This window comes from Anolis sagrei, chromosome 5 (genome assembly GCF_037176765.1).
Source record: "Anolis sagrei isolate rAnoSag1 chromosome 5, rAnoSag1.mat, whole genome shotgun sequence".
Classification (NCBI taxonomy): Eukaryota; Metazoa; Chordata; class Lepidosauria; order Squamata; family Dactyloidae; genus Anolis; species Anolis sagrei.
In genome coordinates this window covers 152,399,821-152,416,361 of record NC_090025.1, presented here as the reverse complement: position 1 = coordinate 152,416,361, position 16,541 = coordinate 152,399,821, and positions in this window count along the sequence as shown.

The window sequence follows — 16,541 nt, the reverse complement described above, 5'->3', positions numbered from 1 at the left end:
TGCTTACCAAAGGATTGCAGGTTCAAATCCGGGGAGCGGGGTGAGCTCCCGCTGTTAGCCCCAGCTTCTGCCAACCTAGCAGTTCGAAAACATGCAAATGCGAGTAGATCAATAGATACAGCTCTAGCAGAAAGGTAACGGCACTCCATGCAGTCCTGCCAGCCACATGACCTTGGAGGTGTCTACGGACAATGCCGGCTCTTCAGCTTAGAAATGGAGAAGAGCACCAACTCCCAGAGTCAGACATGACTGGACTTAATGTCAGGGGAAAACCTTTGCTTTTAAGTCTTATTTCCAAACTAAACCAGGAATTTATCAAGCCAGCTTTTGGGAGAGAAACGGGGAAATATTTGGCTTTTGCTAAATAAGAGCATGTGTCTAGGACTGTCAAATGACAAGAGAAACCAACCTAGCCTGCTCTGAGTTCCAATTGTAGCTCAATTTGCAGAAATGAACAGATTTAAAATTCTACTCAGATCTACAGAGAAAACTCTGTTTCTAGCAGGATCAGAATCGTATGGATGATATATGTTCCCTCCCTCCTTCTATCCCTTCAAATGTGAATATGCCACTAAGTAATGTGCACCCTGGTTGTAATGAGAATTTCTGTCACATATGAAACCCTGGGAAGTTAGTTCTGGTTTTGACAAGTGACTTCCAGTACTAATCATTAAACAATTGAAATGTTCCTGCTGTACTGACTTATAATTATGAAATTTTGCAAATGGATCCAAGTGATTAACCTTATTGTGATATCTGTTTTATTGCTTATTGTGCATTTTAATGACATTTCATTTTGGAAAGAGGAACTGATGATCAAGGCTGCCCTTCAAGTTACATGGTAAAGTATCTGTATGTCACACATGGCACAACCATTTCTGTTTAAGGAATATGTTACCTGTCAGTTTCAGAATTATTTGACTTTTTAAAGGGATGATATGTGGCAGACAATGGTTAGTTAAATTCAAATGGCAATGCTAAGAACAGTTTCATTGCTCAAAGACAAAAAAAACAAAACAAATATTTTTATAGCAGAAGAACAACCACTAGAGGGCAATATGAGCACATATATGGAACTTGGATGCTGAAATCTTCCTAATGGTGATATCTTGACAACACTGAGTACCAAATGAGTTCACCAATGAACTTGCATACAGACCTCCTTTGACAGACTGGGGTGTTAATCTTTTAAAATGTAATTTAAAGCTGATTTGAGAGAGATGGCATTAACTTGCTGTACTAAAATTAGAATAGCACAAGTAAATTTTGGATTTCTATAGAGTGCAAACGATCATTACTTTGTAGGCTTGTTCAGTATCCTGTTTTATGAGAGATTGTAAACTACATTCTATATGCTTGTTCAAAAATTAATGCATTGTGATCTTTATGGTGGTTTCATATCATTGAATCTCTAGTTCTGTTTTGCTGTTTATAAGCTCTAGCTGAGCAAAAGTGTTGTGTTTTTCCCCAGTCTGACTAGTATTAGAGGCCTGCAGTTTAAAATAATGATACAGTTTCATTATCTGGGTGGATGCCACTAGGGAGTGCTAGAGAGAGAAGGGTAGTCCATTTTATGGGGGGAAGTTGAAGGAGGAAAACCATTTCCCCTGTTTTCACTGATTATTCCCCACTCACCTTTCCCATATCATGAACGAGGGTTGTTTCCACAGTGGGGATATGGGTGGAGGGATAACAGGAAAACAGGAAAATGGAGAAATAGTTTTACTCCTTCAACCCACCCTCCGCCCCCATAAAATGGACTATCTGTTCTCTAGAGCTCCCTTGTGGCCTCTGCCCGGCTAATGGAACACTACCAAAATAATTTTAAACAAAGGCTGTTAATGTTACCTATATTTTCACTAGGAATTTTGGAACATTTTTATTCACAACTTTGGACAAAGCAATTTGTCATTAATAAGCAGGATGCACTCAATGAGAGCAGCTCCCTCCAAGTATTTTCATTGTGCAGAAGCTCTCTTGTTCTGTCACAATGTGCTTGCAAAGTCAGGGAGATTAGAACATCTGTGTAAGCTACTAGACACAATCCTCTACTGTATTGATTAGAGCAGCTTTGCACATCCTGTGGCCCTTCAGATGTGTGTGCCTCCAATTCCCAGAAGCCCTAGCCAGCTTGTCCAATGGTCAGAAATTCTGAGAGGTAAACTCCAAAATACCTGGAAGGTCAGAGGTTGTGCAGGTTTGGACTAGATCATGTAATATGAACTCTTTATTTTATGAAAAACAAACAATTGGTAGTAACTATGAATCTGAACTAGAGAGAGAGCAGATAACAACATTAACTGTGTTTTTGTAATGACTGCAAAGCTATTAATGAAAGCATGACAAAACTATAATATGGTTTTCTTTCTCTTTTGAGTACAACACAAGCGAATTCCCATGTCAAACATGCATATATTTGAAATAGGGATGCACCATGTTTTAGCTAGTGGGACACTGTATAACAAGGAATACATTAAGGAAAAACACTTACTAAAATATGCACAAATCCCAGTGTGGAAAGAAGAAAAATATGTCACAACCCAGTTTTAAATTTTGGATGAGAATACAGGTGGGATTTTGAGAAATGCATTGAAACAGAATCAGTCACAGTTGCTGGAATTGATTTCCAAGTGATGTGATCATTAACTATTGGGCAGTGACTGCTTGTGTCAAATGCCAACACCTTTATCTCGACATTGCAGCAAGAACACATTCCATGGAGGAGGAGTTAGAAACCCCCCTCCGATAAGGTTATGGCAATGTTTCAAGACCAAAAGCTAGCAGATGTTTAATATTTCTTACCTTGAGACCACAGATACCCTGCTGTTTTGATTTAGCATGTTAGAAAAGCTCTCAGCATGGCCTGTGCTGAAGCTGTGGCAGAGCATGCATCCTCAAAAGTGGAATTCATCTTTGTTCTTGTGCCTCCTTTGCCCTTGGTTGTGTTGCATTTATTAGAAGCTATGCTTCCCAATGCATCTCAGTAGTTTCTCCTGTCTTTCTTTTATCACTGTTTGTGGCTGAGAGAAAAATAAAAGCTAGGAAACATCCTATAATTTTACAACCACTCATTATTAAACATCTGCATCATCCTTTGTTTAATAAAAGTATGACATCTGGGGTAAATAGCATCTCACAGCAGGGCATTTTGGGGGGAGTCAGACCATGGCAGAAGGAAAGCATTAAAATCACTTCTGTGGGCTACAGTCTTGTTTCTCTTAACCCACCATGGCTAGAGTTAAAAGTTAAACACATGTAGATATGTGAAATGCAATCACCCATTTCACATTTTGTCTGGGTGCTAAAGTAACATTTCAATTAGTGTCCTTATTCTATCTGATATAGCATGCTTTGGCTCTCGAAAACTCGAGTGCTCCTCTTCTAACAATACCCGACTTAGTGTAAGATATCAGTATTATCAATTCTGTAATCTTAGTGAAGTCACAGAGTCAGGGCAGTGAGTTATCTAATTCTATTTATGCAGCAACAACTGAAAAATTAGTTTTTTCAAGATCAAGTAGATATTTTTCACCTTTACTACACAAGAGAATTATGGGACATAAGGGATTGATCCAATCTACCTAGGAGCAAAGAGTTGTGTGATATTGCTTCCCTAAATTTCCATAATGTAGAAGCATTTTCTAACACTGATAAAAAATGTGTGGTTTCTTCAGTCACATGACAACTATTCAGCATTCTGATCTGGAGCTGGGCCCAATACCAATACAGCACAAGGTCACTGCCTTCTGTCAGCCACTCATTTGACAATTCACTCTTTCTGGTAGAAGCCTGGGCCACTCTGTTTGCAACAAATGAGACAGCAGATGACAGCACAGAGGTTTGCAGGACAAACAGCAAGAGTATTATAACCTGTTGCAGAGGGAACCAGAGCTGAAATAACAAGGTGCAGATTAGATATTTATTACCCAGAAAGCATTTAACAGCAAATGGAAATTCATTCTGAGTTTCAGACAAATAATATAACATGGGATATGAAATTTCCGCAATCCCATACATTAGGTGGATGATTCAAGGATAGAGTGTCCTAGGTGTATCTTATCGGGTAGGGTTTTTACAATTATTTTTATTGAAAGTTTTCAAATATGAAAAGGAAAGAAAAGAGAAGAAGAAAGGAAAGGGAAAATACATGAAAAGATAAAGCACAATAGATAAAGATTGCTCCCATTCTTTCTTTCAGTTGTATATAACACTCAAATAATTTCAAACTTGTTTGAATAAAAATCCAACAGTTCTCTTATTTCCATCCCATTACATTGTTTCTCAGCAACCCAAAATATTTTCATTCTTCCCAAGTTTGGCGTAGATAGTGTTGAAATCTTAATCATCTTTCTATATTCCTGTGGGATATATAAGCCATTACATCATGTTACATTATAATAAGAAATATTTAATTTTTTACCTTTACTTTACTACTAACAGCAGTTTACTAACATAATTACATCGTTCTAATCTTTGCTAAGTAAAATTGCAAATACCTTACATATTATATAACATTACTAAATCTATTATATTGTTCTTAAGTGTCCTTTGTGTTTGAACTCCAGTATTTCAATCAAATTTCATTTTATAAAATCCTTTTCAAAATCATACCTGTATCCAATTCTTATTGTCTGGTGTCTTTAATGAAATCTCTTTGCCTTATTTTAACCAGACATTGTGTCTTCTATCTCATTTTAAATTTAACTTGCTTTCCATTTCTTCTGTTCTAACAATGATGTCTATACATCTTTTCAGATTCCCTTTTTACATCATTTTATTATTTCCATCTCCTTAAAGTAATTAGAGCAGTGGTTCTTAACCTGTGGGTGGCGGACCACCAGTGGGCCGCGGACCACCAGTGAGCTGCAAGGACAAAAATCTGGTTCGTGAGCCTCCTTCCTCTTTATTTTATTTTTGCTCCTTTCACACTACCTGCCACTCTTTCCCAATTGTTGAGCATGGCATATGTTCTGTATCAGAAACTAGAGCTGATGTGGTCTATCAAATGCAATTTTCTGAATCAGAACCCCAAACCGAATCTAAAGTTGACCAAAAACTGATTCATAACCCTTTTGGTACTAATGCTGGAGAGTGGTCCCTGGTCAAAGTGGTCCCAAGTCAAGTGGTCCCTGGTCAAAAAAAGGCTGGGAACCACTGAATTAGAGTCCTTTTTCATTTTTCGCTTACCCCATTTTACAAGCTAACTCTTTCATTAACTGTTCTTGAATTAGTTTTCACTATGTGTAGGTTCCTTACCCATCAACTCCAGATTCACCTTCCCTTCTTCTTCGGCTTGCTCTATTCACATTTTACAATTCAGTGCTTCTTAGACCCTCTTCTCAGTTTTAAAGACTAATCCCTGCATTGTATTGACTTGAATATATTTATCCATACAATTCTCTCTATCCCTCATTCCTAGATTAACATGATGTTTCTCCCTTTCCCTTGCATTGCATCTCCCAACAGTTCTAGCTTGAATGCAGCAGTCTCCTGTGGCAGGTCTTCTATTATATTTTCTTGCAGTCCCTTAATCATATTTGGAAAATTCAGATATATATTGGTGTATGTGTGTGTGTGTGTGTGTATACACACACACACACATGATATAGATGAAGTACGTGCACTTAAATCTTTTATTAAATCCCTTTAGACATATCAACCTTTTGTTTAACTCTTGATCTTATAGAGCAAACGCACTTTCAGTTCTTAATTGCAAAAAGAGCTGACTTGATGAGGTTTCAATTCAACCATTTTAATCAAAGAATTTTTCAGTTATGTAATTGTAAAATTTTATGTAAGGATTTTAGGAAAGCAGATGCCAATGTAACGCCATTCAGAACAGCAGCATTTCATGGACTGGGCAAAAACAAAGCTCCCTTATTACTTTCTTATTTATTCCACATGTACTCATGAGTAAAAACACGAGTAACAAGAATTCTGAATCCTAATGCATGATCCCCTCACTTCCTCTTTAATTCTGGGAGAGTTTAACCAGTCAGAAGTCCCTCTGGCTGGTATTTTTACTGTGAAATAAGTATATGTATATTGGATATATATAAATATGTATACGTTTATTATACAAATATGTATATAGCATTTTTACAATGTTTATGTGTGTTAATCATGGTTTAACCTGCCTCAAGCCATGAGGAGAGGCGTATAAGAAATAAAATTATTACTATTACTCCTCATTATCAAAGCTCTCCTCATTATCAAACACTTGGGAGAAGTCCATCATTTTCCATCCCAGAAGTGCTGTCTCAGTGCAATACTCAGTGCTAACTCAGTGCAATAAGTGTAATGATTGAAGGACTGGCAATTTGGACGACGAAACTGGATCGCGATTTTAGTCAAGAGATGAATTGGATTGTTTATTGATATATGTATTGTGGATCATGTTTTTATGCTTTTAAACTGTATACTGTTGTTTGTTATAAGTTGTTGTAAACCGTGTTGAGTCGCCGGCTAGGCTGAGAAACGGCGGTATACAAGTATAGCAAATAAATAAATAAATAAATTTTGGGCTAGATTTTGAGTGGAGAAAAAAAAAGCAGGTATAACATTTCAGATTTATAAAAAAATATATGAACACGATGAAGAGTCCAGCATTCTTGGATAGATGGATGGGTGGATACATTATATCTAAGATGTATCTACTCTAGAACTGGCTTTAAGAACTACCATCCTGGATAAATATAAATACACTGATGAGAGAAATAATTAGCATATCTAGGTATCCTGATAAAATAAAGAATGTTTTTCCCATTGCAAAGCTCTTTCTATATATGAGACTGCATATATATTTCTTAATTGGGATTATTTTATGTTGGTAGTCTCTGTTCCTACTACAAGGCTAGTTTCCCATTTTTGAAATCAATCCTGAAAACTGACATTATTCTTTATTAATATTGCCACCACTTTGTATATTGACTTGTATCCACCTTTCAGCGCGATGCTAATAAAAAGTATTTCCCCAAATGCATAAAGTGATGTGTTTAATAGGTTTTGAAAATATAATTTAAATCCTTGAAAATGACCTGATTATGAAGCAGTAACAAGTTCTGAATACTTAATACCAAAGAGAGTTTATGCTCACTTTCTGAAAAGACTAGCTTCTTGTTATTTTTGTGAACAAAATCTAAAATGTGGACAAAATCTAATGTGGACAGAAACTAGATTATGGCTGGGTACTTTATTACCCTTTAGATAAGAATGGCCTTCCATTCTTACTAGTCCCACTTAAACTGATTCTAGTTCCGGGGAAAAATAGAGTACTATTTCCCCAACATCCTAAGGACCACAGGTTTTCCAACCCTGTTCTGGATGCTTGTGACTTCTTATGCATAGGGCCACCATTCAATGTATGATTCTGATGTTAACCCACCCCAATTCCATTGTAAAAGCCATGTGAAAAAAGGCCTCACTGTGCTAAATGAGCCTTATTATGGATAGCTGTGATTTCAGCCTGGGGTATAGTATAGGTTATTTAAATAGAAGATTCATTTTTCTTGAGGTATTTAAATTATCCTATCAAATCCCAGAGACTGACAGTTATTGAAAACATAACATGTCATTGGATTTATCCACACTTCAGAGAAATTCCAGCAGACTACTAGTCAGACTTGTCTTAAGACTTAACCTACACCTGTTGATAAACTCTACAAACTAGCTGGCATTGCCCCCCCCCCCCTTAGGTGCGATGGTAAGTTGCTGTGAGAGAAATAAGGTTGGATACTGTGAAAGCCACCCATTGCATGGCTATCAGCCTCCCCCAAGTAGACTCAAATCAAGGAAAAGCTTAATGAGAACCACCACTCCTCTTAATGTTCCCCTAGCAACAGCAAGAATATCCCTCTGGGCAGCTAATTCAGAAAATCCCAATTGGATCCCCCCCCCCCCGCCCCCCGAGGGTCTACCTCCAGGGGCAAACCAAGAATGAGCAACTTGGAAGTCCCTGAACAGACTAAGAAGAGGAGTGGGCAGATCAAAAGACAACCTGGCAAAATGGCAGTACCTAAAAGAATCCTCCACCTTGTGTGACTGTGGGGCAGAACAGAAAACTCTGCATCTTTATGCTTATCTGTAATGTCCTGCCTCATGTACAGAGGAAGAATTTTTAGAGGCTACAGACAATGCGGTTGCTGTTGCCCATTTTTAGTCAAAAGATATTTAGCCGCTTGTGCTCTTTCTATTTGTATCAGTTTTATACTAATTGGTGCAATGCTTTTGATACACAATGAAAAAATAAAGACTTACTTTTTTAGGTAAAAACTTTTGACATCTGGGACATATTGGAAAACAGGTATTTTTTACACATAAAAATCATTTGGGTTATTAATTTACTTAGGACCTTCATGATGGGTTAGAATATTAACTCAGATGCCATTCATGTAGTTCTTTCTAATTTTGTGGCAGTCATATACAAAGAGGTAGTAATTGAAACAAAAAGATAGATTCAGAATTAGTTCAGAATTTCCAGTACAGAGTTGCATATCAATATGTTTTAACTCTTTGTAGACAATCTGAGAAACAATTACGTTCTCTGATGTCAAACTTGGCAGGTCAAATCTGGAAGCAGTGCTCATGCCCTAACATACCAGGAGACTGTGTGATGAAGTTGAGATGCTTCATCTTTGTATATGAATGTTTTAAAAGAGGAAAATATTATCTTTCTCACTCTCCACTGTATAGCTATGTGGTAAGCCTGGAGCACTAAATGTTCTCTTTATCAGGGACAGATATAACTCTGTAACAGTTTGCTTTAAGTATGTGCAGTGATGACAACATACACTTATGTATACAAAGAGGATTTTTTACAAACATATCCACGTACAAATAGAAATGGAGGACAAAGTGATTTATTGGTGATGGGTTTGTAGTTTAGGCCTATAGACTTATTTCTCAGAGATAAGTCACCTTGCCTAACAGCAGGCAGGTTTTACAAAACATTCTTAACCTTTCCAGTGACCTTCTTTTCAACTAGACTCCAGAAACTGTTATCAACAAAACCATAAATTTTTTAAGATTGCCAAAGGCATTAAGAATTGAACCTGATCTAAGAATTCAGAAAGGTGGGTGGAAAATGTTTGAAATTAAAAACCTGTTTCCTCAAGGCAGATCTACAGCTATTGTTGTTCAGGTTTTCCATATTATAAAATCTCATTTAAAGATGGTTTCATTGTGTGATTTTTCCACATCAAATAGAGGATGCTGTCAAGCAATAAAACTCAATGACCATGGAACATTCAAATCAGAGCTATAGTCCATTTGTTTCACCATTCTCCATGCTGATTGGCAGCAGTTCTTCAGGACTTCAAACTTGGGATTTTTCCCAACCCTACCTGGAGATGCTGGAACTTGAATATGGGATCTTTGTATGATAGGAAGTTGTTCTCCAATTTTTCTTTTACATCCTATTCCATTACACAGTAGGCTTGTGCATGGATTCAGAGTGGTCAGTTCACTTCGGCCAATCTGGCTTGTATGGCTTGGCCAGATGGTCATAATGGCAAGGGCCCAGCCATCAGGTTTTTCCATCCGTAACAGGGCCATGTGGCAGCCAATCACAGCTCTTCCCCTATTCAGCATCACAATTACATCCTGGCTTCAGTGTAATTTTTGCTTGGCTTCTAACTTGGTCTCTCTCTGGAATATTTTTGATTTTCCTTTATTTTCTTGATTCTTTTTATTTAGTGGGACTGACTGGGAGTTGGGAATGTGTGGGATGGGTGGGTGGGGTGCATGAATGTTTAGGGGCTTGGAGACTCACCCCTTTAGCTTCTTTTTCTCCCCCCCCCCCTCTTTGAAAAGTACTTCTAAAATAGAATTATTATTATTGATAATAGTAATCCCAGCAGACAAAAAGAAAAGCCTTATTCTCTGAAAACTACTACCACCTAGTTGCCTCTCCTCTAGAGTAGAAACAGTTTTAAGGAAGAATTAAAACCAAACCATAAAGGCAAGAGGGGGAAAAGGCATCACTTCACGCAGGGCCTGGAGTGCAAATCAAGAGAAAAAAGAGGACTTCTTAAAGGAAGGCCAGGGTAGAATAGTTCCAGGTCAGTCACTCTGTCTTCCCTGAGAAGTGGGAAGCTTCCTTAAAATCCTTTGAAAAGCTGTGTACAGGGAGAGAATGCTCACACCCGCAGCACCTGTCTCCTCTAGAGTGCTGAAACCCAGGCTCCCTTGAAGGGGAAAAAAAAGGAAGAGATCCCAGGAAGGGTGTTTTTTTAACCCTGTTGCTGAAACCCAGGCTCCCTTGAAAAAAAAAAGGAGGTCCCAGGAATGGAAAGAGGAACCTTGTAAATTCCCCATTGCTGGCAATGTTCTGGGTCTAGTCATATTTTTCGGCTGCGGACCAAAAAAGGCTATCCGGCTACCTGCCCATTTTCAGGAGGCACTAAAAAATGAATACGGAGGTCTACTGGAATCTGACCAGCAAAAATGGATTGAGGTTCAGCCAAAATGCACAAGCCTATTACACAGTGCCATGCTGTTTTGAAACTTCCAGGAACCAAGTACAGGTAAGCAGTGAATTTTTCCCTTTATGTTTAAGGGATATAATACTTCATTTTTCTTCTTGAAAGAAAGAAAGAAAGAGTCATTTTAGCAATATTCTTCATGCCACAAGAAGAGAGACTCACCATTTTCAAATCCTATTTTTAGTTCTGGATTTATTCAGTGCAGAATTTTCGTATGGTTATTTTGCACAGAAAACAGCATTAATAATATTTTGATGCAGAAATATGCTCTACACATGAAAAAATTGCACAAAATAAATTCAATACAAAGAATGAGGATCACCATGTATATTAGCCAAAGCTATTTAATATTGGCATTAATAACATAAAACATTGCTTCGTTCACATTTTAAATAAAATTTACTTAAGTTTCTTAATTTCAACCAGTAATCCAAACTCTGTATTTCTGTGAATTTTGTTATTGAGCACTTCAATTAAATATGTAGACAAATGTATGTTTTTGGAGAAAATGCAAACAAAAATGTGCATGAATGAAATTTATAATTTCAGTTTAAGTAGTTTTTGGCTAATGTACATGATGATCCTCATCCTTTGTAATAGAAGTAAAACAGAAGCATAGGGTGGCTCTTTATATTTCTATTAATTAGCCACTTGGCATCACCATCCTACACAAAATGCTGTGACAATTCAGAATGACCAAAATGTATCTTCAAAGTCCCTTACCATGACCACCACCACCTCCTCCTGGATAAAGAGAAATACTTAGGAGACATAGAGGACTAATATTAATTCCATTCTGCATTGTACTTGCTTTTTAGGTATGATGCATTTCAGCACCAAAAAGGGATTAAAGTTATGTCTCTTGAGATCGGTAAGACTTACATAGAACTTGGTAAGTGCGAGTAGTTTTATTTTGTAGTTGGATATGAATTATTTCCTTATATTCTATTCAGAAAATGATCTTGAGAATTAATGCTAATAGCCTGAAATTCCAGGAACTGGCAGTTACATATCTGTTTTCCTGCAAGCACTGCTTCTGCCTTTCCCTCTCATTGCAATTCCCTCCTACTAATACATCTCACAATTCACAATTTTTTAGAGCAGTCAACATCATTGTCTATCCCAGAAGGAGGTAAAAATACAACTTCTATTTATTTGCACAACAGTATTAAAGTATCTGAATTTTCTTTAGAAACAAAGAGTTACTTCATCTTAGGGAATGAGCATTTCTTGCTCATAGTTGTTTTTCTTTCTAGCTTATTTGCTTTTTTTTCACAAAATGGACAATTTCCAGTTATTTTTAAATTTTAAAAATAACCAATGATGGATAGACCTATTAAGCACTAAAGCTATTGGCTCAGGAACTGGTGAATGGAAGTTCTTAATGAAACTTTTACCATGATCCGGTTTTCTGGGCTGCATTAAAATTGTTCCTACCAATTGCAGCTTATCAGCAAGGACCTCATCGCATTGAGGCACAGAAGCGTATTCTCCATGCTTCTCTGTGCTGCTGGCATCCTTCTGTCATGGATTCCCCCGGAGCCCATCATATGCAGGGTTACTTTTGGCAAGGCTCCATACAAGAAAGATAGAGGAGGCAAAGAGGAAGAAGGGGACAGCAGAGAAATGTTGTGGGAAAGGATACCATGTCCCCCGATAGTAGGGAACACAGTGTGACACTGCCCCACAATTTCCCCCAGTGGCCCCCAGCTTTATAAGGGCCATCTGATCAGGTCTGTAGTGAGCATCATTATGGAAAGAGAGGTGTTTGTATCTTGATTTACAGGATAGATGAAGAAGGATAGCTGTTCTTTTTCAGGGAATGTATGCAGCTGCAGTTGCTAGGTTTTGCTTGAAGATAGGTTATGTTAAGTGCCTTGAGTGCACAGACTAGATTATTCTGTTTGATAGCATTGAAAGCTAAGGCATTGATGTCTAAGTGCCTTAGGTCTCCTTGACCTGTAGTTTGGTGAGGCGCTAGCACTGTTTAACAAAGAAAGCTAAAGACCTTGTAAAATAACAACTCCCATGATTCCATAGCATTGAGCCATGACACTTAAAATGGTGCCAAACTGCATTAATTCTATCATGTAGATGCACCCTAGATTGTAGCTACACCCATAAATGAAGGGAAATGTATGGCCATGGTCCAACATTGAGAGAATGCCTGGAGCTAGCATTTATAACCAATTGGAACTAATGCAAATAAAATAATCAAAACAAAAACAAGGAAAATGATTAGAAGTAGATAGGGGTAGAGGTCAGGGAGAAAAAGAATATTATCTGCATTCCTTTCCTTTTTACCTTGCCACCACAAGCATTTCCACTATACACACTAACACACTGGTAGGAGTATTCTGGCAGTTATTCATCCCTTAAACACCTTTGATATACTTCTATTCCACAAATAAGTCAGGAGCCCTATGCACAATCTCCTGGAACTAATCCTTGTTGACTAAGTAGAAGTTACTTTGAAGTCAACATGTGTTAGGAAAGATTGGGCTGCTAGCCCATTTAGAATGACTTGGATGAGGTGGACACTGCTTCACAACAGAAGATGAGATCCTCAGATCTATGATTAAGTAATGTTATTTTATGATGCATTTATTTAATTGCCTATTGGGAGCATTCAAGAAACCACAAAAGATGAATCAAGATAATTAATCTAAGATAAATCCAGAAAATGGAACAAATGAGCTCTTACCTCTGCTGCAACTATCACCTGGTGCTTCAAATAACATCCGTGTGGTCTGAATTAGAAGGAGCATGAGAGCAAGAGTGACAGAAATGACACAACCATGATCTTTAATCAAAGATCTGGTACAGGGATATATAATCAAAAGGGTGAAGGGTTGTGGCAATAGCTAAATAACTCTCCCTCGCCAAAATCTCCTTAGTAGATTAGACAGATGAAAAACCAAAGGTGAATCTTCCATCTGCAGTATGCCTCAACCTAATTATGAGCTGCATCCTCCTTGCCTTGCATAATTGTGAAATTGCTCACAGGGGTAAAGAAAACTTATTTTTCTGGTATATCTTGAACATATTTTCGAGGGCAGGGTGGGAGGGAAAGATGTACTTTGAAGTTCCAAAGTTCTAAGCATCTTGTCAACAACATCTTGCAAGTGAGAACTCCCCGCTGCCGTATTAGTGACATTAATTCCCTCTGAGATACACCGCTGAGAGATGAAAAGCAGAGAGAAAAGTGTAAACAACATAGAAAGAACACATGGGAATTGGCACACAGAAAGTTGCATATCATGAAGCACAAGATGAAGAACAGGCAGTTGGAGAAAGTTGCTGTGATGTCTCAGTATCACACCATGGAAATCCTGTGATTTGACATAAGTCCCGTCCCCCGTCCCTCCACACACACACACGCACATTGATTGCTGGACTGTTTTGCTGGACTAATGATATGAAAAATGAATATTAAATTAACTTTCATCTGAAAAGATACTGTAAAATTAGGCTAAAGTAATGTCATGAAAGTGTTTTGATTCACAAACTCAAGATAACTTTTATAATAACCCCTCTAAAATATTCAGTAGCTTCAAGGGTAAACACTACTTAGCCATTTATAATGTATTTCTGAATTTGAAAATGATTCAGAATAGATATCATGAATACTGATAGAATCATAGAGCTGGAAGAGACCACAGTAGCCATGAAGTCTGACTCTTGCCAAACAGGAACACACAAGGCACTTCTGAAAGATGGCCATCCAGCTTCTGTTTAAAAAACCCAAGAGAAGAAGACTCCACCACAATCCAAGGCAGCATATTCCACAGCTTTAACTGTCAAGAATATTGGTCAAGTTTCCTAATGTTGTTCTGCTTAAAAAGCACCAGTGAAGGAGACTCCATTACATTCCAAGTAAACATGCTTATGATTTGGGATCCCACATTTGATAAAATCCATATTTTGAAGCATCATCACCATAATCACAATTATTACCCTCAATTGATATCCAGTTCTCATTTCATCAAATTTTGTCTAAAATAAGGAAAGAAAATCCAAGTTGTTCAGAAACTTAAATGTATGTTAAAGCTAGGTCATGGCCAGCAGTGTGAGTTGAACAAGAAACAATGTTATAAAGGTATAAGTCAGGACAGAAGGATAAACCAGCAGGAAGCAACAATGTATAATTCAAAAATTAGGGCCAAAAATAAACAGATATAGGAAAGTACTAAGCTCAGGCTAAAGCTCAGCAATGAAAACGTCTTTTATGTTCTTTCTTAACCAGCAGAATGCAATAGGCTGCATGCAGAATTTGTGTATTTTGTCTCTGGGTATGAATAGATTTCACTAAAAAGCTACAATGTGATGCAACTTCACTTAGCCACCATGATAAAAACTGGAAAAACATTATTGTTTTTAGGACTATGCTAATTGGGAGATTTTGAGAATCCTTGTTCCATACCCCCTGATTGTCCTGACTTGGCAGGCACATTCCCAATTAATCTCGTCAATCCATTTTTCAGTCACCTCAAAAATCTCTCTCTCCCCCCCCCCCCCCCCCACTTTCACACTTTGTCCTCAGGTTGCTATAGACCGAGTTCAAAGTGCAAAACTAGTTTGTACTCAATTCAGCAGGGAGGGAGAATTGGAATGTTGCTCTTCCCAGTAAATTCAAGCATTTCCTAGCTTGCCAGTTCTTCTTCACGAATAACTTCTGTCATCTTGACCAATTTGCTTAGCCTTACATGTCCCCCTTTTTGACTGTAAAATGTTAAGAAATATGCAACTTTAGTAAACCCCTCCCCCCACATTTCCTAGCCTTGGCCCCTGAAAAAAATATGAGATTGGTACTAAGAAATTTGAATATTTTTTGTAGTCCATTCCAGAGTTGCATTTAAGAAAACAATTTTAGCATTTTGTATTACTGTACATGCTCAAGTATAAGCCTAGTTTTTCAGCCCCTTTTTTAGGCTGAAAAAGCCCTCCTCGGCTTATACTTGGGTGAGGAACCTGGCAGGAAGGCATGGGGCTGAAAGGAGGGCTTCTTTCAGCCCTATGCTGCCCTGCCAGGACCCTCACCTCTCCGCACAGCACTCCAGATCTCCTTCCTGTCCTCCTCTCTCCTGCAGTGTGCACCTTCCTCTCCTCCTTTGTGTAGCACATGCTTTCCTCTCCTACTGTCTCAGCACCAGTCTTTCCCACTTTTTCTTATTCATATACACACAGCATTTTCCCCAAAATGTATAGTTAAAATAAACTATGTTGATTATTGGAAGGATACGTAAGCACATTGACACTGAAGAGGTTTGAACAATGATTTAATCAGAATTGGCTAGTCTTATCTTAAATTACAGTTTTATGTAAATATTCAAAAACATTTAACCTACTGATTCCCCAATTAATGTAATTTTATTGGTATCAATATTTATTTTTGAAATTTACCAGTAGCTGCTGCATTTCCCACCCTCGACTTATACTCAAGTCAATAAGTTTTCCCAGTTTTTTGTGGTAAACTTCAGTGTGTCGGCTTATAATTGGGTTGGCTTATATTTGAATATATATGGTAGATTAAATATATTTAAATGTTTCATATAGAATTTCAAAAAGTGGACTTGCAGATATTTAAGATACATATAATCTGTAGCACTTTGCATGGTGAACCAGTTTTAATAATTATAATTATAAACAGGACAGTTCCCATGAACATGGACTAATACAATTTCTTAATTTGTGCCTGTACCAAAAACAGTGCTGTGTGGTGTGTGCTAATTTGGATTTGTAAAGTAATTATTACAAGTCTTTGATATTTATAAATGAGCCATAGCTTTCCTAGCAATTAATTATTGATTTTCCCAAATGAGCCAGCCCCAATAGTTGGCAATAAATATTTAATATTTTCTGCATGCAAATAAAAGCATTTCTTTTAACTTATTATTACACTGTATTTGTTCTTAGTAAGATTCATGTTATCAGAACTTGAACTGGCACCATATTTCCTTTGTCCTTTTTGTCCAAATGCGTTAAAATATATTCCGTCACCAATGGTTGGTTTGGCAGTATCAATAATAGCACTGATATCAGCAGTAGATGTGGATTCCC